Source organism: Cetorhinus maximus, chromosome 1, assembly GCF_964194155.1.
Source record: "Cetorhinus maximus chromosome 1, sCetMax3.hap1.1, whole genome shotgun sequence".
Lineage (NCBI taxonomy): Eukaryota > Metazoa > Chordata > Chondrichthyes > Lamniformes > Cetorhinidae > Cetorhinus > Cetorhinus maximus.
Window position 1 is genome coordinate 239461165 of NC_135879.1, and position 27692 is coordinate 239488856.

The 27692-nt window shown below is 45.9% G+C and overlaps 1 pseudogene; it reads left to right on the plus strand.

Moving 5' to 3' along the window:
• Nucleotides 1-26493, plus strand: part of LOC144679632 (fibroblast growth factor 18-like) — a 77008-nt pseudogene extending 50515 nt beyond the window's left edge.
• Nucleotides 26494-27692: the final 1199 nt, after the last annotated feature.

Here is a 27692-nt window from a genome sequence, read left to right on the forward strand (position 1 = left end):
TTGTTTGGCAGGAATCAAAGGTTATCGGGGGTAGATGGGAACGTGGAATCAGAAACACAAACAGATCAGCTATGATCTTATTGAATGGCAGAGCAGGATCGAGGGGCCGAATGACCTACTTCTGCTCCTATTTCATATGTCTGTATGTTTGTAACATACACAGGGGCAGCTATTTTCTACAATAAATGCAGAGGCTGCTATTTTCTATAACATATGCAGGAAGGGCTATTCTCTATAGCATGGACATGGGCTGCTATACTGTAAATATACATAGGGACTGCTATTTCCTTCAACATACACAGAGGAGTTACTATTCACAGAATCACAGTGCAGAAGAAGCCATTCAGCCCATCGAGTCTGCATTGACATGTGAGAAACACCTGACCTACCTACCTAATCCCATTTACCAGCACTTGGCCCATAGCCTTGAATGTTATGAAATCCCAAGTGCTCATCTAGGTATTTTTTAAAGGATGTGAGGCAACCCACCTCCACCACCCCCCCAGGCAGTGCATTCCAAACCGTCACCACCCTCTGGGTAAAAAAGCTTTTCCTCACATCCCCCCTAAACCTCCTGCCCCTCACCTTGAACTTGTGTCCCCTCGTGACTGACCCTTCAACTAAGGGGAACAGCTGCTCCCTATCCACCCTGTCCATGCCCCTCATAATCTTGTACACCTCGATCAGGTCGCCCCTCAGTCTTCTCCGCTCCAACGAAATCAACCCAAGTCTATCCAACCTCTCTTCATAACTTAAATGTTTCATCCCAGGCAACATCCTGGGTGAATTTCCTCTGCACCCCCTCCAGTGCAATCACATTCTCTTTGATACGTGCAGGGGCTGCTACTCTCTACAATTTGCACATGGGCAGTGACTCTCTAAAATATACACAGCGTCTGCTGTTCTCTATAATATACAAAAAGGCTGCTTTCTTCTATAGCATACAGAGGGACTGTATTCTGTACAATATGCGCAGGGGGTTGCCATCTGCACACACACACGCACACACGCGGGCTGCTATTCAAATGAGGTGATTATAAAGAATCCCATTGCAGGGAATTCTCCCATAGCGTCCTGCCCAATATCAGCTAAAAGACTAATTTCTCACTTTTATCCCCAACCAAGGGAACTTGCAAATTGGCTGTTGTATTTGCCTACAGAAAAACAGTAACTAGATTTCAAAGCAATCTGTTGGCTGTAAATTGCATTGTGATGTTCTGAGCAATTGAAAGACATCCTATAAATACAAACTCTTTGTTAAGCTCGTTAATAAGTTCCATAAAAGGGGATGGAATCCCTACTGAGTGTGCTATTTGTCCAAAACCCTCCTACTGCCTATTTAGTGTTGTATAAGATACTTCCTTAAAGTTTGAAGTTCCCTAGCTGAATTTACACCCAGATTGCACTGTTCCAGATTGGATTCTGAAGACATGACTCCATTAGTTACCAATGGAGTTTCCCTGGCACTCAAAGATCCTAGGTCTAGTTACCTGACCTGGCTTCTGTTTGACTGATATTTTTTGATATTTTTAAAAGAACGATTAGTGTTAATGTATATGCTTAAACTAAAGGCATCTCTTGCCTTTTCAACACAATCTCCTCCTTTTGGTTAGCACTATGGATCATTCCTATCTGAGCTACTTTAACACAGGCATTAATGGGGATACTTTAAAATCAGAAGAGCCCAAAAGCCAAGAGTAAAAGGCATCTTTTGTATCCCAGCAGTAAACTGTAGGCCGAGAGTGTGTGATTTCATGATATAAATTCTCTCTGCCTAAGGGAGGTTTTAATCTCTTGTTGGAACACATCTGCCATTTTGTTGGAAATATCCAAGGAAAATTCTTTATGAATGGATCCATGATGTTGCCACATACAACCCATAGGCAGGGTGACCAATTCTTATGAAAGAAAATATGCGACACTTCAGTCATGGACTTGGGGCGGGGATGCTGGTGACCATGAAGGAGGGTGTGGGGGTGCTGGTGACAGTGAAGGAGTGGGTGGGGATGTGCTGGTGACTGTGAAGGAGGGGGTGGGGGTGCTGGTGATAGTGAAGGAGGGGATGGGGGTGCTGGTGAGAGTGAAGGAGGGGGTGGGGGTGCTGGTGAGAGTGAAGGAGGGGGTGGGGGTACTGGTGAGAGTGAAGGAGGGGGTGGGGGTGCTGGTGAGAGTGAAGGAGGGGGTGGGGGTGCTGGTGAGAGTGAAGGAGTGGGTGGAGGTGCTGGTGAGAGTGAAGGAGGGGGTGGGGGTGCTGGTGAGAGTGAAGGAGGGGGTGGGGGTGCTGGTGACCATGAAGGAGGGAGTGGGAGTGCTGGTGAGAGTGAAGGAGGGGGTGGGGGTCCTGGTGACAGTGAAGGAGGGGGTGGGGGGCTGGTGAGAGTGAAGGAGGGGGTGGGGGTGCTGGTGAGAGTGAAGGAGGGTGTGGGGGTGCTGGTGAGAGTGAAGGAGGGGGTGGGGGTGCTGGTGAGAGTGAAGGAGGGGGTGGGGGTGCTGGTGAGAGTGAAGGAGGGGGTGGGTGTACTGGTGAGAGTGAAGGAGGGGGTGGGGGTGCTGGTGAGAGTGAAGGAGGGGGTGGGGGTGCTGGTGAGAGTGAAGGAGGGGGTGGGGGTGCTGGTGAGAGTGAAGGAGGGGGTGGGGGTGCTGGTGAGAGTGAAGGAGGGGGTGGGGGTGCTGGTGAGATTGAAGGAGGGGGAGGGGGTACTGGTGACGGTAAGAGCTGAGGCTGGAAGAGTGGGTGGAGAGGAGATTTGGTACACAAGAGAGCGGGGAGTTTCTTGAGACCATAATATCAGGGGTTGGGGAGGGGGATGCGGTGGGGAGTGGGGGTGGGGTTGGATTTAAAAGCAGTAAAATCTTACAACTCATCTTGTTGAGTCACAACATTATCATCTCTCTGCTGGCCGACTCACTACTTGCACTCCCACTCAAATCACTCAGTCTCACCCTGGAGACTCCAAGGCACAGGCTATCCTAGAAATAAGGAACAAAAAACTCCCCTAAGGGACATTGGACAAACAATCAAAATAAGGGACAATCCCTTAAAATATGGGACCGTTGGTCACTATGCCCATAGGGAAGCTCTCACTTCATAGCTCCAAACCATTACTGACAAGAAATTTAAAAGCAAAATACTGCGGATGCTGGAAATCTGAAATAAAAACAGAAATGCTGGAAAAACTCAGCAGATCTAGCAGCATCTGTGGTGACAGAAACAGAGTTAAAATTTTAAGTCCTTATGACTCTTCTTCAGAGCTGACAAGAACTCTTCAGACAAAGAATGAGAAGTGTTTGGAACAACTAGAAATGAGTGTATTAGTCACTTTCATAATGGTGCTAGGTCCTATAATGGGAGTTAGTGTACTATGAAGATGATCTTTGATGGGATAATTTGGGTGCAAGTGGGGTGAGCTTTAATAGTATCTAGAGGGATGAGGTTCTATAAGATTGTTAGGTTACAGGAGGGATGATCTACTATGGGCCAAATAGATTTGTCTCAACCTTTGTTTTATTTATGTGCTTATTCCACACTTTTTTTCACTTTCCAGCTCTTCTTGTGGTGGAGACAGACACATTTGGCAGCCACGTGAGAATTAAGGGCAAAGAGACGGGTCATTACATCTGCATGAGCAAGCGAGGGAAGATTCTTGGCAAGGTAATCAACATTCAGCCCTTTGAACCATTTCTGTTCTGCCATTCAGTTAGCTCATGGATGATCTGACTCTTAATTACTCCATTTACCTGCCATGGCTCCATACACTTTCATGCTCCTTGGCTAGTAAAAATCCATCCCTACACACTATCATTGTTAATCTGTGTTTAGGAATCAATTTTGGCCAGTTCAACTCTCTTAACATGAGATGTCTAACACCTCTAACTGTTAAACTCTTCATTTGACTTTGGTTTAATGTCCCATTTGCAGCACTCCCTCAGTACTGCACTTTAGTGGCAGCCTAGATTATATAGCTTTATCCCTGGAAAGAGGCTTGAGCCCATCACCACATGGCTGAGAATTTACTTGAAACAGTTCCAGTTGTAGCACTACTACTTTGCCGGAAGTCCATCGCAAACGTTGCGGAACTGGAATTTATCTGTCACACATCCGGCACAAAGTTATGACAGATAAGCATTCCAAGGAAATTTCTGGCTGATGCCTCTGGCAAATCAGATTGGCCGGCAGATCTCGAAGCCAGTGTTACGTTTTTCTATTCATCATAAGCATACCGATCATTTACAAGATTTGGTAAAACAATAATGGGGGTTCTTTATTTAAAGATAAGACTATATACATACAATGTTAACTGGGAGGTGATGTATGCATATCTCACCCCTATTACTGCTGCTGTATTCTGAGTACGTAGCCATGGGACTACTGCATCACATCTGTCTCAGTGGTAGTGATAGACGTCAGTTTAAGAAATTCACCCTTAAAGATACATGTACATCATATCATGACATCCCCCTTTTTTTCTAAACTAAAGGTTTCAATAGTTTGAGGAATCAAACTATTTAAATGCAGCAAAAGGAAGTAACATTGTGTCTGAATATGCCCTGAAACAAAGCAATACATTTATAAGTCTTCGAAACATATCAGCGGTTTGCTTATCCCCATCTAGATTTAGTTATGATGATCTTGGTTGGAGGCTGCTGTACGATTTCAGAATGCTGGTTAGGGGTGCTGTGTTTGTTGTAATTTAGACCATGTTCTGTTCACAATAGGATTACTTGGTCTTTCTGGTTGTGGTATTGTCCTGATTTGGCACCTGTTTCATCGCGCTATTTGGTGCTCACACTTGATATGATCTTGGTTCTGGGCTTATGCTGATGATTACTGCTGGATTACATGTGCCATCAGCTGGGTGTTGGACTTGAACGGTTTGTCTGAAATTCGGTAATTCATTACCCACATGCCGGTCGTGGGCATCTTTTATCTTCCCCTGTATTTTTGATTAATGCATTTTGTATACCTGGGAGTAATGACGAGTGATGACTGGGAAGGGTTGTCCGCACTAGTCTGCTGAATAGTAATTCCATTTTGGTTCCACAGTGCGATGAAGATTGCAAGATTGAAATGGGTATACATACTCGGTCCCAACCGTGCCGCGAAGCCTGTCCGCTGATGCTCTGTGCTGCAGAGTTAGGTGGTCTTCTCTCAGTGTAAGCACAGGGTTTCCAATGGTGCTTCCTGTGGTCTGTGGTTTTCATCATTGTCTTGACAGTACAAGTACCATGGATGGTGACCAAGGACAGGTCTGTGCACACCGGTAGGCTTACGATCACTGGACCCAAGGTGTCCACAACATAAAATATCTGGGGTGACGAGAGTGAGTTTTTGTAGCAACACTTGAGTGCAAAGGATCCCATGGATGGAATCTCCGAGCCATTGTACGCAGTGAATTTGGCAATGTTTGGTTGAATCATCACTTGCTACCTCTGTGAGTACATACATTTCAGTGTGATAAGTGGAAGGATGTTTCCACCCACACCGGTATCCAGATTGCATTTGATTTGTGCAGCCCCTCCAATAGTGGGCATATAGTCTGGATGATGGCAAAGATTTCTAGTGTACCACTGTACCAATACATTCTTTAACATTCACCGTGCCGAATGGCTGCTCACTTTGTGTATCGATGGCCGAGTCGTCATCATCATCTGATTGTGTAGCTTGGCTAGACATTTCATAAATCTTATTTGGATGATGTCTGTTATGTGCTCTTGGTGGATTACTTTCCCGGGCTTACTGAAGCTCTGCCTACAAAACAGCGATTTTTGACGCGCAAATGGACTTCATTTCAAGGTGAAATAAAACAGTGAAAAAAGACTTTTTACAGCCTTCTTCAAGCTGTTATGAGCTGTTGGGAGTTGATAATGGAAGAACTGTCCACACACATATGCACTCCCCATTGATTGATTGTCCACCCAAGATCAGGTTACCCATTAGGAGGTTGGCTTGCTTGAATGTAGAGCTGAATGGGAAAGAACTCAGCACCTAATGACAATCCAGCCTTTCCAAATATGTGTCAGGCCGGCTGATCACTTGGAATGGTCTGTGGAAGGAGCAGGGTTGATTGCTGAAATAGTCTGTCCCCTTCAATCTCTTCTTAAGTTGTTTGATCACTGCACAAAAGTCTGGAATTAGCCACTTAGATGTAGGCAGGACCATCCCCAGAGAATCATACAGCACATTCAGGCTACCGTGCCTGAAAGAGCTAAACAATTAACCCCACTCTTCTACTCATAGACCTTCATTTTTTTTCCTTTTCAAGTATTTATCGAATTCCCTTTTTGAAAGTTACTATTGAATTTGCTTCCACAACCCTTCCAGACAGTGCTTTTCAGGTCATAGTAATTCACTGCATATAAAAAAAAAATCCACTTCATCTCCGCTCTGGCTCTTTTTCCAATTATCTTGTCTGTGTCCTCTGATTGCCAACCCTTCTGCCACTAGGAACAGATTCTCCCTGTTTATACTTTCAAAACCTCTCATAATTTTGAACACCTCTATTAAGTCTCCCCTTAACCTTCTAGCCTCATGTTGGCTGAGATCAGGGCAAAATTTCCATGGAGTGATAGTCTATAATGGGCGAGCAATCCCTTCCATCACATTTACAGCCAAGTGAAGATGCCAATCTCTCCCAGTGCTTTATCTTCACTTGCTCCTTAACAAAGACCTGCTCAGGAACTTGTTACATGAAAAATTGTGGGCAATTAGGAATGGACAACAAATGCTGGTCTTGCTAGTGATGCCCACATCCCATGAAAGAATTAAAAAAATGAACCTTCCCCATTTTCCTGGATCATAGGAGCAGACATAGGCTATTCAGCCCCTTGAACTTGTTCTGGCATTCCGTTAGGTCAAAGTGGATTAGTATCTTAACTCCATCTAGCCATCTTGGACTGTAACCCTTAATGGTGATCTGTGACTTAACTTCACTTACCGATCTTGGTTTCCTTACCTTTAATGCCCCTGCCCCGGCAAAAAATGATCAATTTCAGTTTTAAAATGTTCAATTGTCCTCCAGCCTCAAAGTCTTTTAGAAGTGAGAGTTCAATATTTCTACTACCTTTTGTGTGAAGTTCTTCCTGTCACTCATCAATGGCTGGGCTCTAACTTTATGGGGATGTCCAGATGCCAGGGTTTTATTTGGATCCTTGGAAAGGCCCCTGACCTGAAACGTTGACCCTGTTTCCCTCTTCGCAGAAGCTGCCAGACCAGCTGAGTATTTCCAGCGTTTTCTGTTTTTATTTCAGATTTCCAGCATCCGCAGTATTTTGTTTTTATCTGAAGAAGAGTCATACAAACTCGAAACGTTAACTCCGTTTCTCTCTCCACAGATGCTGCCCGAAAGGGTACAATTCTAAAGGGGGTACAAGAGCAGACAGAACTGTGGGTTTATATGCATTGAAGCTAGCAGGTTCAGAAAGTGGCTAAAAATAGCATAAGGGGTCCTGGGCTTTATAAATAGAGGCATAGAGTACAAAACTAAAGAAATTATAGTCAACCAATATAAAACACTAGCTTGATCTCACCTAGAGTACTGTGCCAAATGCTGGGCACCACATTTTAGGAAGGAGGTAAACGTTTAGGGTGCTGAAAAGATTAATGAGAATGCTTCCAGGGATGAGGGATCGATAGATTGGAGAAGTGGATAGATTGGAAAGTTAGTTTTATTCTTCCTATAATAAAGTTGAGAGGAGATTTAGTGGAAGTGTTCAGAATCGTGAGCGGTCTAGGAAGAGTAGAGAGAGAAAAATTATTCCCATCGGGGAAGGCCGAGAACCAGGGAACACAGAATTAAAGTGATTGACAAAAGAACAAAAGGTGACATAAGGGAAAACTTCTATACACATCAAATGGCTAGGTTCTGGAATGCAATACCTGAGAGTGTGGTGGAGGCAGTTTCAAACATGGCTTTCAAAAGGGAATTGGATAAGCACCTGAAGGGAAACATTGGCAGGGCTAAGGGGAAAGGAGAAAGTGGGACTAGCTAAATTGCTCTTATATAGAAAGGGCACAAACTCGAGAGGCTGAATTACTTCCTTATGTGGTACAACCTTCCTAAGATCCTATACAGTACCTTTGACATTGTAAAACTTTCAGACCGAGCCATAGAAAGGAGATAGCAAGACAGGCACCCAAATCCTTAAAACCTTTTAAGGAGCATGTTAAAAGAAGAGAACTAGAAAGACGGAAAGGTTTAGAGAGAGAATTCCAGAGCTTATGGCTGAGGCAGCTAAAGGCCCAGCTGTCACTGATGGAGCAATTAAAATGGGGGCATTGTAAAAGGCCACTCCTTTCTAACTGAAGTCATTCCGGACTAATGATCAGTACGATCGGGGGCCAGAATGATGGCAAAAATCCCAGTTACAAAGAAAACCAGGTTTTCCGACAATTTTGCACCAGGAGAAACTCTTGAGGAAATTCCTGGAGTAAGAGTTTTAATATAGAAATATAATCATAAGAAGATGGAAAGAGTTAAATTTAAATCCCCAGGTCAACATTTTTTGTGCCTATTTGTGCTAAGCCTCACTGCAAATGCCTGAGTAAAGTAAAAAGGAACAAACAGTGTACGCTGCTGGCAGAGCCAAGGGTCTGGCTCTTACACTCAAGTTGGACAGACATCATTGCATCTCAATTCCAAATACTTCATGTCGTCCCTCCAAATAAAACTCATGTTAAATTTAAACCCTATTAGATTACAGGCGGCACAGTGCACTGGAACTTTAATGTTGGACATCAGCATGACATGCTGGTTAAAGGGCTCCATGGTGTAACACAAATAGGAAAATTCACTCAGTTTGTGTGTTTCCAGTGGGGAACCACATTAGTTGGGAGCACGGGGTCAGAGAATCGACATTACTCTGCTGTAGCCCTACCTTTGACTTCAGCTCCCTTTCAGGAGTGCACTTGGATGGCAATTTCCCGATCAGCCAACCCAGCTCACAGAATCAAACCTGGGACCTCTGTGAAACATACAACTGAGCCATTCATTGACTGAGCACCTAGGGCAGAATATTATGCTTGGCGTACGGACACGCCTGAGCGTAAAATGATGTGCGATGACGTCGGGCGTGCGTTCCGACGTCATCGCGCACTCGCACGTTATTTTGTTCGGAGGGTGAGCGCTAGAGTCGACTGCGCACCCGCCAATAATTAAAAGGCCTATTAAGGCCATTAACAATCTAATTAAATTCAAATTTACGCTGTCTGTACAACCTAATGGTTGGCGGGCAGACGAAAAAGCCACGCATCCTTTTACATTTTTTAGGAAACCACATCCACGACTGGGATGAGGTTTCCTAAAGCAAATAAACATTAAATAAAAACTTTATTTTTCAATTAACAACATGTCCCAGCTCATCAAATGAGAGGATATGTTTTATTAAGTTTTTATTCTCTTCAATTTTTTTTTAAAGAGCGCTTCAATCTCCCTGAGGCAGCTCCGTGCACTCCTCAGATTGCAAGGCACAATGGAAGAGTTTGTCTGCCTTCAGTCTGAGGTGATAACACTGGCATGGCATTGCACCGAGGTCAACACTGGTAGGATGGTGGCTGCCAAGGAGACTGGTCCAGGACATCAGTCCTGCACTGCTGCGCGGCCTGAACTCCATTGCTGCCACCAGAGGTGTCAACGCAAGAGGGGTGTGGGGCAGTTCGATCTCACTCCAGCTTCCCCCTCTCCATAAGACCATAAGACGTAGGAGCAGAAGTAGGCCATTCAGCCCATCAAGTCTGCTCCACCATTCAATGAGATCATGGCTGATCTGATAATCCTCAACTCCACTTTCCTGCCTTTTCCCCACAGCCCTTGATCCCCTTACTGATTCAAAATCTGTCTATCTCAGCCTTGAATATACTTAACAACCCGGCCTCTACAGCCCTCTGCGGTAAAGAAATCCACAGATTCACCACCCTCTGAGAGAAGAAATTCCTCCTCATCTCTGTCTTAAATAGGCAACTCCTTGCTCTGAGATTATGCCCTCTGGTCCTAGACTCTCACACAAGGGCAAAAAACCTCTCATCATCTACCCTGTCAAGCCCCTTAAGAATCTTATATGTTTCAATTAGGTACCTATCATTCTTCTAACCTCCAATGAGTACAGATCCAACCTACTCAGCCTCTCCTCATAAGAAAATCCCTTCATACCCAGGATCAACCAAGTGAACCTTCTCTGGGCTGCCTCCAATTCCAGTATATCTTTCCTTAGGTAAGGGGACCAAAGCTTTTCTAACTAGCGCCTTGTACAGTTTTAGCAAGACTTCCCTATTTTTATACTCCATTCCCTTTGAAATAAAGGCCAACATTCCATTTGCCTTCCCTATAATCTGCTCAACTTGCATGCTGGCTTTTTGTGATTCATGCACAAGGACTCCCAAATCCCTCTGTGCCGCAGCTTTCTGCAGTGTTTCTCCATTTAAAATATATGCAGCTCCTCTATTCTTCCTGCCAAAGTGCATAACCTCACATCTTACCACATTATATTCCATTTGCCAAGTTTTTGCCCACTCATTTAATCTGTCTATACCCCTCTGTAGACTCTTTGTGTCATCCTCACCACTTGCCTTCCCACCTATTTTTGTGTCATCCGCAAACTTGGCGCTAGTACATTCACTTCCCTCATCCAAGTCATTAATATAGATTGTAAATAATGGTGGCCTCAGCACTGATCCCTGTGGCACTCCACTAGTATTTATGAAAATGCCTTCCTGTGACCTCAGCAGCTCCAGCTCCACAGGCTGAGAAGGGTGTCACTGCCAGACCCCAAAAGCAGGCCGGGACCCTCCAGGTTTTAGTCCTCCAGAGGACGCCCACCAAGCTCATTACAGACACAGCGTAGCAGTCAGCAGGCTGCCTCCACCGCTGCTGTGGATGTCAGGGGAGCACCAAGACATAGTGACAGGGTTAGGATGGTTAAGAAGATGTAGCTGCACAGCCGGGCACGGGTGTTAATCACTTGTACATAATGTTCACTATTGTAAATAAACTGCCAAGAATATCTCCCTGCCTATGGCTCCTTGTTATTATGAGCAGTGTTCGTGTCACTCAGATGTGAAACCTTGGTTCCTGCACAAAATAAAGGCAGGTATCTCAGTCCAGGGCTTTGTGCAGCCTTCAGGGCCAAAGTGATGATCCGGCTTCACACATTACTGATGCCTGCACCTCGACAGTGGTTGTCATTTCTGCCAGAATGTAGTGGGCAGGCGTCACTGAGTTCCGTAATTCTCTCTGTGTGCGCTCAGCACCTTTAAGGTGGGGCTGGTCCCCATCTCTTCAGCATCTGTGACAGTGACACTGTGCTCCTGAAGTCAGGTGCTGAAGGCTGACAAAGGATCATGTGCATTTAAAATTTTATGGCTGCATCTCCATGATATAACGCTGATCATAGAGCACGAGCGAGCTGCCCTTAGTCACACAGCAGTCAGGCATTCACAGAGGCAACATGAAGAGCTATGGAGTGTCCTCACTGCATCTCGTCATCATCCTCCATGAATCTTGCGGCTATGAGGGCCTCCTGAGCATGCTTGCCTCATCTGGCCAGTGTGGTGGCCTCCTCACTGGCATTCTTGCCTTCGAGGACCTCATCAACGTCATCCCCTTCGACATCCTCCTCATCGGAGGAGAAATGCAGCTCTTCCAGCTCCTCTTCAGCCAGCCCCTTCCCCCGTTGCAGTGCCAGGTTGTGAAGTGCACAGCAAGCAACGATGATGCGCGACCTCTGGGGATTGTGATGCCGTGCTTCACCGGACCTTTCGAGACACTGGAACCTCATTTTCAAAATGCCTATCATTTTCTCCACCAAAGTTCGAGTCGCAGCATGAGCCTCATTATACCGTCGCTCTGCTGCAGTCCGAGGTTGCTGCATGGACATAATCAGTCATGTCCTCTTGTCCCCGAGGAACTAACCCCACAGCCACTCTGGACCCTGGAAAATGTCAGGGATCTGAGACCTGTTAGGGGTATAGGAGTTGTGGACGGTCCCTGGGAATCATGTGCTGACCTTTAGGATACATTTGTGATGGATGCACACCAGCTGAACATTTTTAAAATTCATTTATGAAATCTGGGCATCGCTGGCTAGGCCAGCATTTATTGCCCATCCCTAATTGCCCTTGAGAAGGTGGTGCTGAGCTGCTTTCTTGAACCGCTGCAGTCCCTGTGGTGTAAGTACACCCACAGTGTTGTTAGCGAGGGAGTTCCAGGATTTTGACCCAGCCACAGTGAAGGAACGGTAATATATTTCCAAGTCAGGATGGTGAGTGGCTTGGAGGGGAACTTCCCAGGTGGTGGTGTTCCCATATATCTGTGCCCTTGTCCTTCTAGATGGTAGTGGTGGTGGGTTTAGAAGGTGCTGCCTAAAGAGCCTTGGCGAGTTCCTGTAGTGCATCTTGTAGACAGTACATACTACTGCCACTGCGTGTCGGTGGTGGAGGGAGTGAATGTTTGTGGAAGGGGTGCCAATCAAATGGGCTGCTTTGTGTCAAGCTTCTTGAGTGTTGTTGGAGCTGCACTCACCCAGGCAAGTGGAGAGTATTCCATCACACACCTGCCTTGTGCCTCGTAGATGATGGACAGGCTTTGGGGAGTCAGGAGGTGAGTTACTCGCTGCAGGATTCCTAGCCTCTGACCTGCTCTTGTAGCCACAGTATTTATATGGCTAGTCCAATTCAGTTTCTGATCAATGGTTACCCCAGGATGTTGATAGTGGGGGTGCGATGGTAATGCAATTGAATGACAAGTAATGTCGTTGAATGTCAGCCAGTGGAAGCCTTGCAGTTGACGTAGTTGACTGCTTGTCGCCACATGAGTGCAGTCAATGGCACCCTGCACCTGTGGAAAACCTGGGATCTGCGCAAATCCTAGCGCTCTTGCTTCCTGGCTTTCCTGATCCCGGGTGAAATGTGCAAAGTTCTGTGCCTTCACCAAGATGTCGTCCGTGAGTTCTTGGATGCACTTGTGCGTGGAGGATTGCAAGATCCCACACAGGTCACCTGCGGAGCCCTGGAAGGAGCCACTGGCATTAAAATTGAGTGCCACGGTTACTGGCAGTTGATGCCCGTGGCATAAAATCCTGCAGCAGGTGGCATATGTGACTGACCAGTTCCCTAGACATGTGCAGTCTTTGGTAACACTGGTTCTCAGTCATCTGCAGGAATGATAAGTGCTGCCTATAGACCCTGGGTCTAGCAAGGTGACTACAAGCAACAGCTCTCTCTGGATCTTCAGCTGCGTGCACCAAAGGTTCTACCACTCTTCATCTTGAGGAAGGTGTTCCTCTCTTTGCTGAGCTAGGCGCCTGCGCCACACTCTTCTTCTTCTTCTCTGCTCCCTGTAAACCATGAGGCAAACCGCTAAATCACCAGGCTTCATGATCCTGATGTTCTCCTCCTGCAGGATCAAAGAGAGATGCATTGGTTCGCATATGTGTCTTAGGAACCTCTCTCGGTTAAGTCTGAAGGCCCCTTCACGCATGCAGTAGCGTGCTGGCCACCACTTGGATGGCCAGACTGTATTGCTGTTCATGGCTGTCCGAAACCCACCAACCTCTCTCCCACTCCAAATGAGGATTGGCAGCAGTTCACCCACTGGACTGCACACTGTGCTCTCAGCTTAGGCACATTCTCCTAACCCGCACTGTTAGCTTGATCCAAACCTTAATAAAGACACTGCAAGGGGCTGTGAGCACCTCCACCAGTGACTGCACCATGGCCAGCTTTCACAAGGGGATTGTACAACTTCCCAGGCAGCCGATTGCTCTGCTGCCGTCTAAAACGCACGTTAATTTGTCGTCTGCACCCGAGGGGTGAAAAGTTCTGGAGCATTTGGTGGCACTTTCATGCTTTTGTGTTGCTTGAGTGAGCAGAAAAGCTTCAGAGGCCCGACTCCAAGCCTGTCAATGGAACTGCAGCTGAACAGTCTCAGCTGTGGAAGAATGCTCACTTTTGACAAGCTTTTCCAAGTGCGTGGTTGCTTCCCTCACCCTCAACCCCCTCCCCGTCCCCCACCCCACCCCACCCCGGCATGTGCTTGAATACTTCTTTCAGTCTGTGCTGCCTTGCACCACAAACCACTGCCCCCCCCACCGCCCCCCCCACAACAAACCAACCTGGCCCACACCGAAGCCCTTGCCCTGGCATTGCACTGAATGCCAGCTGGGAGAAGTGACTTGCCTATGCCCCCCACGAATGAGCAGTGCCTCTTCCTTGATGTCCTATTGCTGATGCTTGCAAGTGCTGCGCGAGGTTGTGTGCACTGGCCTCCGAGTTCCACTCAAAGTTCAGGTCAGTCTTGAAGCACGCCATTCTGAGGTCACGCCAACGTGGACGGTAATTTTGACGTTGGGGGGAATGATTTCGGTGAGCAGGGCTTATAATGAAATGCGAAAGTATTGAAATTAGGCTCCCAAAGTTCGGTGGCAGGAAACGCCATTGACCGGGGGAGCAGATGATCGCAAACTGGTTTCACAACCATCTAAAACTGATTCTTGGCCTTCTCGCCATATTGAGCCCCCCACCCCCAAAATGGTGCCTGACGCCAATGCGGCCTGAAAATTTAAGCCTTTGTTTTAAAATATGCCTGTGCATAGTTTAGAACGTTTCCTACGTTTGGGACTGCTTGAGTGCTTGGTTGATAGTAGAAATGACCATTAATGTCCATCTTTGTGCATTGAAGGGCAGCGATTTTCAGTATGTTCTCACGCACAGTTAATTTGTATTTTCATGGACAAAATATCACAATATAACTGCACTGCATTTAGTTGTACTTCGTTAATGTAGCTCCTTCCTAGCAAATATTTAATCAGTGTTCATGCGGTGCAGAGTTAGACAGAATTAGATTCAGCCAGGCGACAGAACTATAGCAAATGACCAGTGGGCTGTGTGGAAGGGAAAAATGTGAGATGGATACACACTCCTTCCATCCTTCTGTCTTTGTACCATTTTTGATGCAGGCAGTGGGAAATGTGCCCTCTGCAGATGCGACATCTCCAAAATGCCATTTCTGAAAAGAGTCTCTATAATTATGATTCAATACTAGCTGCTTCCCTTAGGGAGTCTGTTTCATAGATTCATCACTCACTCACTGAAATATGGAGCACAATTTTACTGACACCCCCACCCCACCCCAGGTGTAGGCTGGAATGCTTGGCTAGTGGGGAGGGATATAGATCCTTTAAGGGGTAGCTGGATAAATATATTCGGGAGAAAGGAATAGTAAGATATGCAGATAGGGTTAGATGACGTAAGTAGAATGGGAGGAGGCTTAGCATAAATGCCAAAATGTCTGTTTCTGTGCTGTGAATTTTATATCCTTTCAACAGCTGCAGTATATTTTTGTACACTGTGGCAACAAGTGATATACTTACCAGTAGCCAGATGATCTGTTTGTGATGTTGACTGAAGGATAAACATTGGCCAAGACATCAGGGATAACTTCCCTGCTCTTCTTCAAAATGGTGCTATGGGATCATTTACATCCATCGAAACAGGCATCTGGGACCTCGGTTTGACATGCCAAAGACAGGAGCTCTGAAAGTGCAGGATTCCCTCTATACCATACTGGAGTGTCAGCTTTGAGTATTGTGCTCACACCCTGGAGTGGGACTTGAACCCAGAACTTTTTGATTCAGTGTAAAGCTTGATACTAACTGAGCTATGGCTGTCAATACATTCCCTTACATTACCAAAGTGACTTTTTATTCTTTCATGGGACATAGGCATCGCTGGCAAGGCCAGCATTTGTCATCCAACCCTTATTGCCTTTGGGATGGTGGTGTGAGCCTTCTGGTGGTTGTGAAAAGCAGTCTATAAATATAAGTCTTTCTTTTTCAGTAGCCATGCAACAATGGCCAAGGTAGGACTCGGTTTTGCCCTACTCATGGTGGCCCCTGATCAGTATTTTTTTCCACATTAACTGCATGCATAAGAGTGATTAATTTTGTTTAAATATTTAACCTTTATTAACTTATCTCTGATTTTTCTGCACAATATCTTTGTGATTCTCCTAACTAACTGGCAGGTGGAATTTAAATTCAATTAAATTAAAAGCTAGTCTCAATAATGGTGTGGAGAAAACAATCTGATTGTGATAAAAACCCATTTGGTTCAGTAATGCCCTTTAGGGAAGGAAATCTGCCATCCTTACCTGGTCTGGACTACATATGACTCCCATCCCACAGCAATGTTATTATTATTATTGTTATTATTATTATTATGACTATTACCCTTAGCTGATGAATCACTACTCCTCCACCTTCAAGCCTGCTCCGCCATTCAATATGATCATGACTGATCCTCTTCTCAATGCCGTACTCCCACTCCCTCCCCATACCCCTCGACATCGTTAGAGTTTAGAAATCTATTTATTTCCTTCTTAAATATATTCAGTGACTTGGCTTCCACAGCCCTCTGTGGTAGAGAATTCCACAAGTTCACCATCCTCTGAGTGAAGAAATTTCTCCTCACCTCAGTCTTAAATGGCCTACCCCCTATCCTGAGATTGTGATCTCTTGTTCTTGGCACCCCCAGCCAGAGTAAACATCATCCCTGCATCTTTCTTTGTGCTAGGTATGGCTCTAACCAGCAGAGAGTTTTCCCCTGATTCCCATTGACTCCAGTTTTGCTAGGGTTCCTTGATGCCACACTTGGTCAAATGCAGCCATGATGTCAAGGGCAGTCATTCTCACCGCACCTCGGGAGTTCAGCTCTTCTGTCCAAGTTTGGACCAAAACTGTAATGAGGTCAGGAGCTAAGTGGCCCTGGTGGAACCCAAACTGAGCATCCATGAGCAGGTTATTGCTAAGCAAGTGCTGCTTGATAGCACTGTTGATGACTCCTTCCATCACTTTACTGATGTTCGAGAGTAGATTGTTGGGGCAGTAATTGGCCGGGTTGGATTTGTCCTGCTTTTTGTCTTTTTTATTCATTTATGAGATGTGGACGTCGCTGGCTAGGCCAGCATTAATTGCCCATCCCTGATTGCTCTTGAGAAGGTGGTGGTGAGCTGCCTTCTTGAACTGCAGCAGTCCCTGTGGTGTAGGTGCACCCATAGTGCTGTTAGGAAGGGAATTCCAGGATTTTGACCCAGCGACAGTGAAGGAACGGCGATATATTTCCAAGTCAGGATGGTGTGTGGCTTCGAGGGAGCCTCCAACATGTATCTGTTGCCCTTGTCCTTCTAGATGGTAGTGGTCGTGGGTTTGGAAGGTGCTGCCGAAGGAGCCTTGGTGAATTCCTGCAGTGCGTTTTGTAGATGGTACACACTGCTGCTACTGTGTGGGCTGCTTTGTCCTCGATGGTGTCAAGGTTCTGAAGTGTTGTGCAAGCTGTACTCATCCAGGCAAATGGAGAGTATTCCATCACAATCCTGACTTGTGCTTTGTAGATGGTGGACAGGCTTTGGGGAGTCAGGAGGTGAATTACTCACTGCAGGATTCCTAGCCTCTGACCTGCTCTTCCAGCCACAGTATTCATAAGGCTAGTCCAGTTCAGTTTCTGGTCACTGGTAATCCCCAGATGTTGACAGTGGGGGATTCACTGATGGGAATGCCATTGAATGCCAAGGGGCAATGGTTAGATCCTGGGCAGGCACAGGCCTCAAACTTGGCCTCATTGCCATCACAAATACACATTCAGCAGGTGAGATCGGCTATCGCAAGCAGCAAGAACTCAATCTGATTTTATTCACCCCTCTCTTTCCTAGCCCAGGGGCTGTCTAGTTTGAACTGAAAAACCCCAACCGTGAAAGTTTGAGAATTTGAATCCCGTTTAAAATAAATTTGGACGTCAATAAAAGTGACCGTGAAGCTGACAGATTGTGGTATAAAACCCAATCCGTTCACTAATGTTCCTCAGGGGAGAAAATGTGCTGTCCTTGCCCATTCTAAGCCTACATGTAACTTCCGTTCCTGCACCAATGTAGATGTCTCTTAGCTGCCTTCTGAAGTGGCCTAGCAAGCCACTCAGTTGGATCAAACAGCTATCGGTGTTTCAAGGAGTTGGCTGACCACCACCACCTTCTCAGGGCAACTGGGGATGGCCAACAAATGCCCACCCTCCCCCCGAGAATGAATTTAAAAAAGAACTGAGACCAGCATGCACAGGAAAGATTAAATTGGGCTCCCTCACACCCAGGCAGGTCAGAGTCAGGCCAGGCAGTATCCTGAGAAAACAGAAAAATTAAGGCAGCCTTAATGAAAATCATTGAGGCCCAGTATGATCCTGTATATTTAAGGGTTTCACAGTGTTTGCCAACCAACACAGAGTTGGCTCTAAGCCAATCCGTAATGCAACAATTCAATAAAACACAGTAGGTAATGTCTGTTCAGACTAACTCACCTGCTCAACTAGAGGCTCTCACTAGCAGCTGCTGAATGTTACCATCCTGTGTTTAATGAGGAGAAAGTTGAGCTGACTAAAGCACGCAGCATTGGCCAAGGTAAGAGTTTGTGGTGTATGACTAGAGTTGGCTCCATGTTGAGAAAATAAAGAGTCAGTTGGTAAAAACAGGAGGCGTGAGCCAAGTAAGGATCCTCGGTGCTCAGCATGCATAAAGAATGAAAGGGAACATTTGCATTATATAGCACCACTCATGACCTCAGGATGCCCCAAAGTGCTTTATAGACAATCACCTACTTTTGAACTGTGGTCACTGTTGTAATGTAGGAAACGAGGCAGCCAATTTGTGCACAGCAAGCTCCCACAAACTGGAAGGTGATAATCACCAGGTGACCTGTTTTAGCGATGTAGATTGAGGGATAATAATGGCTTTAACACAGGTAGGAACTCCCCCTCCCCTGTTCTTTGTCAAAATAGTTCCATGGGGCCTCTTAGATCCAGCTAAAAGAGCAGACAGGGCCTCAATTTGATCTGGAAGACAGTGCAGCATTCCTTTAGTACTGCAGCTGGGAATGTCAGCCTAGGCTCAGCTGGGACTTGAACCGACAATCTCAGAGGCAGTAATGCCACCCACTAAGACGCAGTTAACATAGCATAGTCTGAATGCTTTCATTCTTTCAAAGTCCTCGGTTCCAGAATAGAAGCATTGAATTCCTTGAACATTTTCTGAATGTCAGCGATGCCATACCTTTGTATGAGGCATCAAACTGAGGCCCCAAATGCCTGCTCATGAGGACGTTAAAGATGCCATGACTACAGTCAAAGAAGGTCTGTCAGTGGCCTGGCCAACATTCCTCAATGGATGAACACCACCAAAAACTGGTCCATTCATCTAATTGCTGTTTGTGGGTTCTTGCTGTACACAATATGGCAGCCATATTTGCCCACATGGTAACTACACTTCAGAGTAATGAACTGTGTGTGAAGTTAAACTTATTTCGAAATACGATGTAAAATACTATATAGATGTAAGTCTTTCTTATTTTGTTTACATCCTGGACCCTGGTACAAAGTTATGTGTATGTTTCTTTAAGACCCAACATGATACTACAATAGAAATTCAAATATTTAAAATATTTAACATGGGCTTTGGCACACTAGAGGCACATTTGGCACAAAACCACTATTTACACAAAGGTTCAGCACTGTTGGTTTCTGCATTGATTAGGCCAAAGTAATGATTACATTGCCTATAAATATTACCTGGTTCCTTTCTCATATCCATTCCCCTCCACCTCCTCTCTGCAAACAGGCAAATCATGTTGTGCATGCTGAACATTGGAACATAGGAACATAGGAGCAGGAGTAGGTCATTCAGCCTGTTCCACCATTCAATATGATCACAGCTGATCATCCAGTTCCATCCTTTTTCCCACACCATCCCCATACCCCTTTATGTAAGTAGTACTTAGAAAGCTGCCAATCTCTGCTTTAAAAGTACCCAATGACTAAGCTTCCACAGCCCTCTGGGGTAGAGAATTCCAAAGATTCACAACCCTCTGAGTAAAAAAATTTCTCCTCATCTCAGTCCTAGGTGGCTTCCCCCTTATTTTGAAATTGTGTCCCCTGGTTCTAGATTCCCCACCCACAGATAACATCTTACCTGCATCTACCCTGTCTATCCCTTTAAGTATTTTGTAGTTTTCAATGAGATCACCTCTCATTCTTCAAAACTCTAGAGAATACAGGCCCGGTATCCCCAATCTCTTTTCATAGGACAGTCCTGCCATCCCGGGAACAAGTCTGGTGAACCTATGCTTCATGGGGGAGGCTGTGGCATAGTGGTATTTTCACTGGACTGCTATTCCAGAGACCCAGAGTAATGCTCTAGGGACCCAGTTTCAAATCCTCCCATGGCAAATGGTGAAATTTGAATTCAATAATCCAAAATCTGGAATTTAGAGTTTCATGATGACCATGAAACCATTGCCAATTGTTGTAAAAACCCACCTGGTTCACTAATGCCCTTTAGGGAAGGAAACCTGCTATCCTTACCTGGTCTGGCCTACACCTGACTCCAGACCCACAGCCATGTGGTTGACTCTTAAATGCACTGGGCAATAAATAATAGCCAGCAATGCCCACATCCCATGAACAAATAATAATAAAAACCTACCTCTATGGCAATAATATGCTCCCTAATGCAAAGGGACCAAAACTCCACACAGTACTCTAGGTGCAGTGTAACCAAGCTCCTATACAATTGAAGTAAGACTTCACCACTCCTGTACTCAAATCCCCCTGCAATAAGGGCTAACATTCCATTAGCCTTCCTAATTGCTTGCCACACCTACATGTTAGCCTTCAGTGACTTATTGTCAACTGTGAATACAAGGCTTACTGGAGTGAATATAAAGCTGAACTGCCTGTTCCATTTGTCACAGTATCTGCAGATGCTGATCTCCTCAATGAGTCAGCCAGTCTGTCAGCTCACAAAGAAGGCCCACATTCCTAGCAATGCTTAACCATCTCCCATTCCACCTGGTACAGCCACCATCCTCCCTTCATCAAGACTAAGAGTCGAGTGACCTCTTGTGTCAGCCATGTCTCAGTGGTTAGTGCTCTTGCCTCTGAATAAGAGGTTTATGGGTTCAACTTCTACTTCAGAGGCTTGAGGCCATAAACTGGACTGACACTCCAGTATGATACTGAGGTAGTGCTGCTCTGTCAGCTGAGATTCTAAAGCGAAGCCCCATCAACCCTCTTAGGTGAATGTAAATGTCCCATGGCACTATCCAGGAAGAGGAGGAGATCTCTCTCTGGTGTTCTGGCCAATATTAATTCCACAAAAAACATTAATAAAATAGGTGATCTGGTCATCATTTGAGCGCTGTTTGTGGGACCTTGCTGTGTACAGATATTACAATGATGACTACACTTTGATCGTAAAGCTACGTGATACCCTGAGGTTGGGGAAAGATGCAACTTTAATGCAAGTTCCTTCTTTAAAATGGTACATAACTGACTTAGCCATCCTTTGCCAGATCTGGCTTGACAACCCCATGTTTCATTGGGTCTTGGGCTCCTTGGTCAGACCTGGCAATACATTAGAATCATCCTGAAGAGAAAAAAACAATTCCTTGGCTCCCTTTCCCACTATCAATCAGCTCCTCAAACCCCAATCCCAACCTCTCATTACTTCTCATTACAATTAGTGAGAGGAGCTAATGGATCTGCTTATCACTGAGACCATTGTTGAGCTGGTGCTGTTACCTGTCCCCACATTCTTTATATCCACCAAATTTCATATCCCTCCTTTGCCCATTCTACCTCACCCCTAGACTTCCATCTCTTTCTACTTTCTCTCCCAGCTTGCCTACGCCCTCTCTGAGATCATCTCATGGATACGATCTATCTCCTGCCCCTTTGAATCCATTCCCACTCAATTGCTGACACACCCAACCTCCTTTCCCGTGCTAGCTAAAGTTGGAGATGGCTTCCTCTCCTGCAAAGGCACTGTCATCGTCCTCTCTCAAAAAAAACCATGGACTTCCCTTCTGCCTTTGCCAGAAGTAGGGGGAGCCTCAATTGTGTGGGAAGACAGCCCAGAAAAACCTACAGGCCTCTCTGCAGGCTCAGGGTGGTGGGGTGGAGGTGGGCACCCTCCTGATCAGGTACCCTGTGGTCCATCGCATCAAGGGCTGCCATCCCTGCCCCTGAAATCACCCACCCCCACCCTAACCCATGACACCCCACACCCACTCACTAGGGCTTGCCTGACCAACTGCAGTGATACTGACCCAACCTATTAGGGTTCCAAGGCCATTTGTATTTTTTTCATTCTTTCATGGGATGTGGGCATTGCTGGCAAGGACAGCATTTGTTGCCCATACTTAATTGCCATGAACTGAGTGGCTTGCTAGGCCATTTCAGAGGGCAGTTAAGAGTAAACAACATTGCTGTGTGTTTGGAGTGACATGTAGGCCAGACCAGGTAAGGACAGCAGATTCCCTCCCCTAAAGGACATTAGTGAACCAGATGGGTTTTTACAACAATCAATGGTAGTTTCACAGTCACCATTACTGAGACTAGCTTTTAATTTCAGATTTTATCAATTGAGTTTAAATTCCACTAGATCCCATGGTGGGATTTGAACCCGTGTCCCCAGAGCATTAGCCTGGGCCTCTGGATTACCACTATGCTACCATCTTCATGATGCTACTCCAGGGCCAGGTACAGTCACAGTCCCAGCAGTGGCCACCACACTCAGTGGCACTGCTGGGAATGAAAAACTGCCGGCCTTTCGATTGGCCGGCAGATGTTGGACGTGGAATCGCTATGCTTAAAGGGACGAGAGCCCCCTTGCCAGGCAGTTAATTGCCTGATGGCCACAGAATCAGGTCAGGGTTCCCAGAAACGGCTGAGCCAGGGTTGCTTAAGGCTTTCTGGCTCAATGTTGGGGCCACCACCCCCCTACAAAATCCACCTCTTTGTGTGAAGAACTGGGCCAGAATTTTACTCTGATTTAATCTGATTGGCCAACAGCTGTTCAAGGCAGGACTTCCTCCTGAGTGAGAGATGGAAGTCCCGCCTAGTGTCAATCAACGCTTGTAGAGCATAGTCCCGCCTACTGCCAATCAACACTCACTAGAGTGTAGACCCACTGCTACCAAACAACGATCGTTAGTGCATAGTCCCGCCTACTACCAATCAACACTCATTATAGCATAGTCGCGTCTACTGCCAATCAACGCTCATTACAACATAGTCCCGCCTACTGCCAATCAACGCTCGTTAGAGCAAAGTCCCGTCTACTGCCAATCAACGCTCATTACAGCATAGTTCTGCCTACTGCCAATCAACACTCACTAGAGTGTAGACCCGCCTACTACCAAACAACGATCGTTAGCGCATAGTCCCGTCTACTGCCAATCAATGCTCATTACAGCATAGTCCCGCCTACTGCCAATCAACGCTCATTACAGCATAGTCCCGTCTACTGCCAATCAACGCTCATTACAACATAGTCCCGTCTACTGCCAATCAACGCTCATTACAGCATAGTCCCGTCTACTGCCAATCAACGCTCATTACAACATAGTCCCGTCTACTGCCAATCAACGCTCATTACAGCATAGTCCCGTCTACTGCCAATCAACGCTCATTACAACATAGTCCCGTCTACTGCCAATCAACGCTCATTACAGCATAGTCCCGTCTACTGCCAATCAACGCTCATTACAGCATAGTCCCGCCTACTGCCAATCAACGCTCATTACAGCATAGTCCCGTCTACTGCCAATCAACGCTCATTACAACATAGTCCCGTCTACTGCCAATCAACGCTCATTACAGCATAGTCCCGTCTACTGCCAATCAACGCTCATTACAGCATAGTCCCGTCTACTGCCAATCAACGCTCATTACAGCATAGTCCCGTCTACTGCCAATCAACGCTCATTACAGCATAGTCCCGTCTACTGCCAATCAACGCTCATTACAGCATAGTCCCGTCTACCGCCAATCAACGCTCATTACAGCATAGTCCCGTCTACTGCTAATCAATGCTCATTACAGTATAGTCCCGTCTACTGCCAATCAACGCTCATTACAACATAGTACCGCCTACTGCCAATCAACGCTCATTAGAGCATAGTCCCGCCTACTGCCAATCAATGCTTGTTAGAGCATAGTCCCGCCTACAGCCAATCAATGCTTGTTAGAGTGTAAAAGGGCAACAGGGCTCTCGGAGTTGGAGGGGATGTGCTAAGTCCCCACCATCCTAAAACTCCTGGCCCTGGTTCCTGATTTCACCCCTAAGTGACCCAGCTCTAATTTTTATGTTCTCTTGTTTTTGATTCCCTCATCAGAGGAATAGTTTTCTCTTTTTACCCTATCAAATCCTTTTTCCATTTTAAACTCCTCAAATAGATCACCCCTCAATCTTCTATGAACAGAGAAATGCAGAAGAAGTAGCAGGAGAAGGCCATATAGCCCCTCCAGCCTGCGCCAGGATTTAATATAATTACGTTTGATCCTCAGCCTCAACCCCACTTCCCCACCCGATCCCCACATCCCTTCATTCACTTGGTGACTAAAAATCTCTCAATTTCAGTCTTGAACATATAATCAGTTGAGCATCCACAGTCCACTAGGGTAGAGAATTCCAAAGATTCACAACCTTCTGAGAGAAGAAACTTCTCCTCACCTCAGTCCCAAGTGGACAACCCCCTTATCCTGAGACTGTGACCCCGTAACCTGGTCTCTTTAGCCAAGGGAAATATCCTCTCAGCATCTTCCCTGACAAGCCCTCGAATAGTTTTTACATTTCAATTATATCACCTGCCACTCTTCTAAATTGCAGAAAATATTCTTTAACGCAGGGGAACACTTTGCTTATCATGGGCCATTCGCACAAAGACAACATCAGTTGCGGGCCACACACACACACATAAAAATCAAGTGTGAGTGGAGCTTTAGTTTATAAAACTGCATTGTCAACTTGCAATGTTTGAGTTCTTCCCACAGAACAGCAGCCATAGTCAAAGATAATGGGCTGAATTTTTCCCCCGTTGCGGGGAGAAGTTGATGGGCAGACGCGTACGGGCGCACTTCCGATCGGCACCCCCGATCGGAGGCGCAGTGCCATTCTACGTGGGCGGGCCAATTAAGGCCCGCCCAGCGTGACATCCGCACAGAAGCTCTATGCTCGCCCTGTGCAGGCTGGGGATGGGGGGAATCCCAAAATCGAGAGTGCGCTCTTTCGCACATGCGCACGAAAGAGCGCACTCATCTCCCTGAGGCTAAGTGCTGCCTCAGGGAGATTGGCTGTATATGTAAAAAAGATAAAAATAGAAAAATAAAATTTTCCTTACATGTCCCCTCATGTGACAATGTCACATGAGTTGGGACAGGTCCATAATTTTTACATAATCTTTATTAAAATTTTTTAAAGCTGACATGAAACCTCATCCCGCCGCTGGATGAGGTTTCATGTCTTTTCTAGTTGCCGCCGGGGCTCCTGGCCTGCTCGCCAACCTTAAAGTTGGACAGGCAGGTCCTTGAATTACCTAATTGACCCTGTCAATGGCCTCAATTGGCCATTGACAGGTCGGCGGGCCCGCAGCTGATTTTGATGCGCTCCTGCCTTCCAAAAAATTTAAATTGGGCGCGGTGACATCGGGAGTTCCCCCCCAACATCACCGCACATAATTTTACGCATCGGTGAGCGGGCCCCGCCTCCCGTTCGCCGACTCGTAAAATTCTGCCCCATATTTCCCAGCATTCCTGGTGTCATTGTTTTGTTTCAATTAGATGGCAAATTTCCCAACCCAAAGGTCTAACACTGTCCTAAAGTTCACTCGTGGCTTAATTTTTTGCAGGCACCGTCGTGGTCAGTTACAGAGACAAACGAGCAGCCATGCTGTCACGATGAGTTTGTACGGATCTCACTAAAAATAGCATCTGAGACAACATGAAAAAAAAGTCATTTAGGCAATAGAAAGAGCTAGTCCTGTATTCAGGCTAATTTTAGTTTCTCGAGATCTTGCTGCGGGCCGGGTGAAATTGAGCAACAGGCCGAATCGTCCTTTAATGGGATGTGGGCATCGCTGGCTAGAGCAGCATTTGTTGCCCATCTGCTCAACGCAAGCTGAGTTTATGCTTTCTCACCTCATAATTAAGCCCTAGTATCTTTCTGGTGAATCTGCACTGCAACCCCCCCTTCCAAGGCCAATACAACATATCCTCCTTGAAGTATGGTGATCAGAACTGAACGCAGTGCTTCAGATGTGCCCTACCAGAGCTTTATTATAGTTTAGTCGCTTTTGAGGGCACACGTCCATTTGCAGTTCTCCTCCTCTTTCTCAAGTAACGCTTTTATTTCCCTTTTTCAGCTCAATGGAAAGAACCGGGAGTGCGTGTTTGTAGAAGAGGTCCTGGAGAATAACTACACCGCTCTGATGTCTGCCAAGTACAAAGGCTGGTACCTGGGCTTCACCAGGAAAGGACGGCCCAGGAAGGGATCGAAAACCGAACAGAACCAGAGGGAGGTCCATTTCATGAAAAGACCCCCCAAAGACAAAGGGGAGCACCATAGACCTTTCAAATACACCACAGTCACTAAAAGGACTAAGCGAGCTCGTCACCACAAGACCAGCTAGGACCTAAGGGACCTCTATCAGTCTGCTGGCTGCCTCGGATAAATATTTGTGTTTGGGGGTTTTTTTTTGAAAACTAAAGATACTTTATTTTTATACTAGTGAAAGGAACTGCTCTGAATTGACCTATATTTAAAGGGAAACTGGGCGTGGCGTGTGTGCGCGCGTGTGTGTGTGTGTGTGTGTGTGTGTGTGTGTGTGTGTGTGTGCAGGTTATTTATAAAATGGCCATTTCTCATCAGCGTCCCAAAAAGGATAGGCACCTCTTGTTGTTGGCCTGCAGCAAGGCTGCAGTTTAAAAAACTTGACAGAAAACCATGAAGAAAATCTCTTCACCATGGCATTTGGCTCTTATCCAAAATCTGCCACTAGGATCCACAGTGAAGCACAGTGAGGGTTTAGGGTGGGGTGGGTGGGTAGGGACCCTTTTTTTAACATATATACTCAGCTTGCTAGAACTGTGAAAAACACCTAGTAATGCAATTCCAAATTGCATCCTTCCAAACTTGATATTATGCTCTGGCGGGAGCATTTCGAACTGTAAAGCACTCTGGGTGGCGTACTGGTTAAGTGGTAGCGTCGGAAGTAATTTGACATATAAGCAAGACATTTATCCTACAAATGCTGAAAAATAGTGGCTGATGTCTGACTCCATCTCCCTCCTGTACCCCCTGCCCTCATACTGTATTGGTATCAACACATTAAGAAACAGCCTGGAGACAACAGTAAGCTTCTCCCTTCAGTTCTGCCTCAGGCTGATTTCGCTCTTGCGCGACCTCCCTTCGATCATCAGCCTTTCCTTTCCACTGCTATTCTTCAGGCTTTTTAAACCCAAGCTTTGCGTCAACTAATCACCAGATCCTGCTCGTCTCCTCTCCCAGCTTTTCTCAATCTTGGAGGTGCCCTGCACTCTGACCCTTGACCCTTCTCCAAAGTTTCCCGAAAAAATAGACAGTTTCCCTGTCAAACATTTAGCCTCTAGTCTACTGCTGCTGAAATGTTCCCCAATTCCTTTCTGACCTTCTTCTCTTTGATAGCATTTAGATGTAATTCAGGAAAACAACTTGTACAGAAACTGTAAAAATATGTATAATTTTTATTTTAGTCATATTATCTCCTTTCGATTATTATTATTTACATCAATGTGATCAATGATAAATCAAGGCTAGATTAAGAGTAAGAACATATTGCTTGTCCTTTCA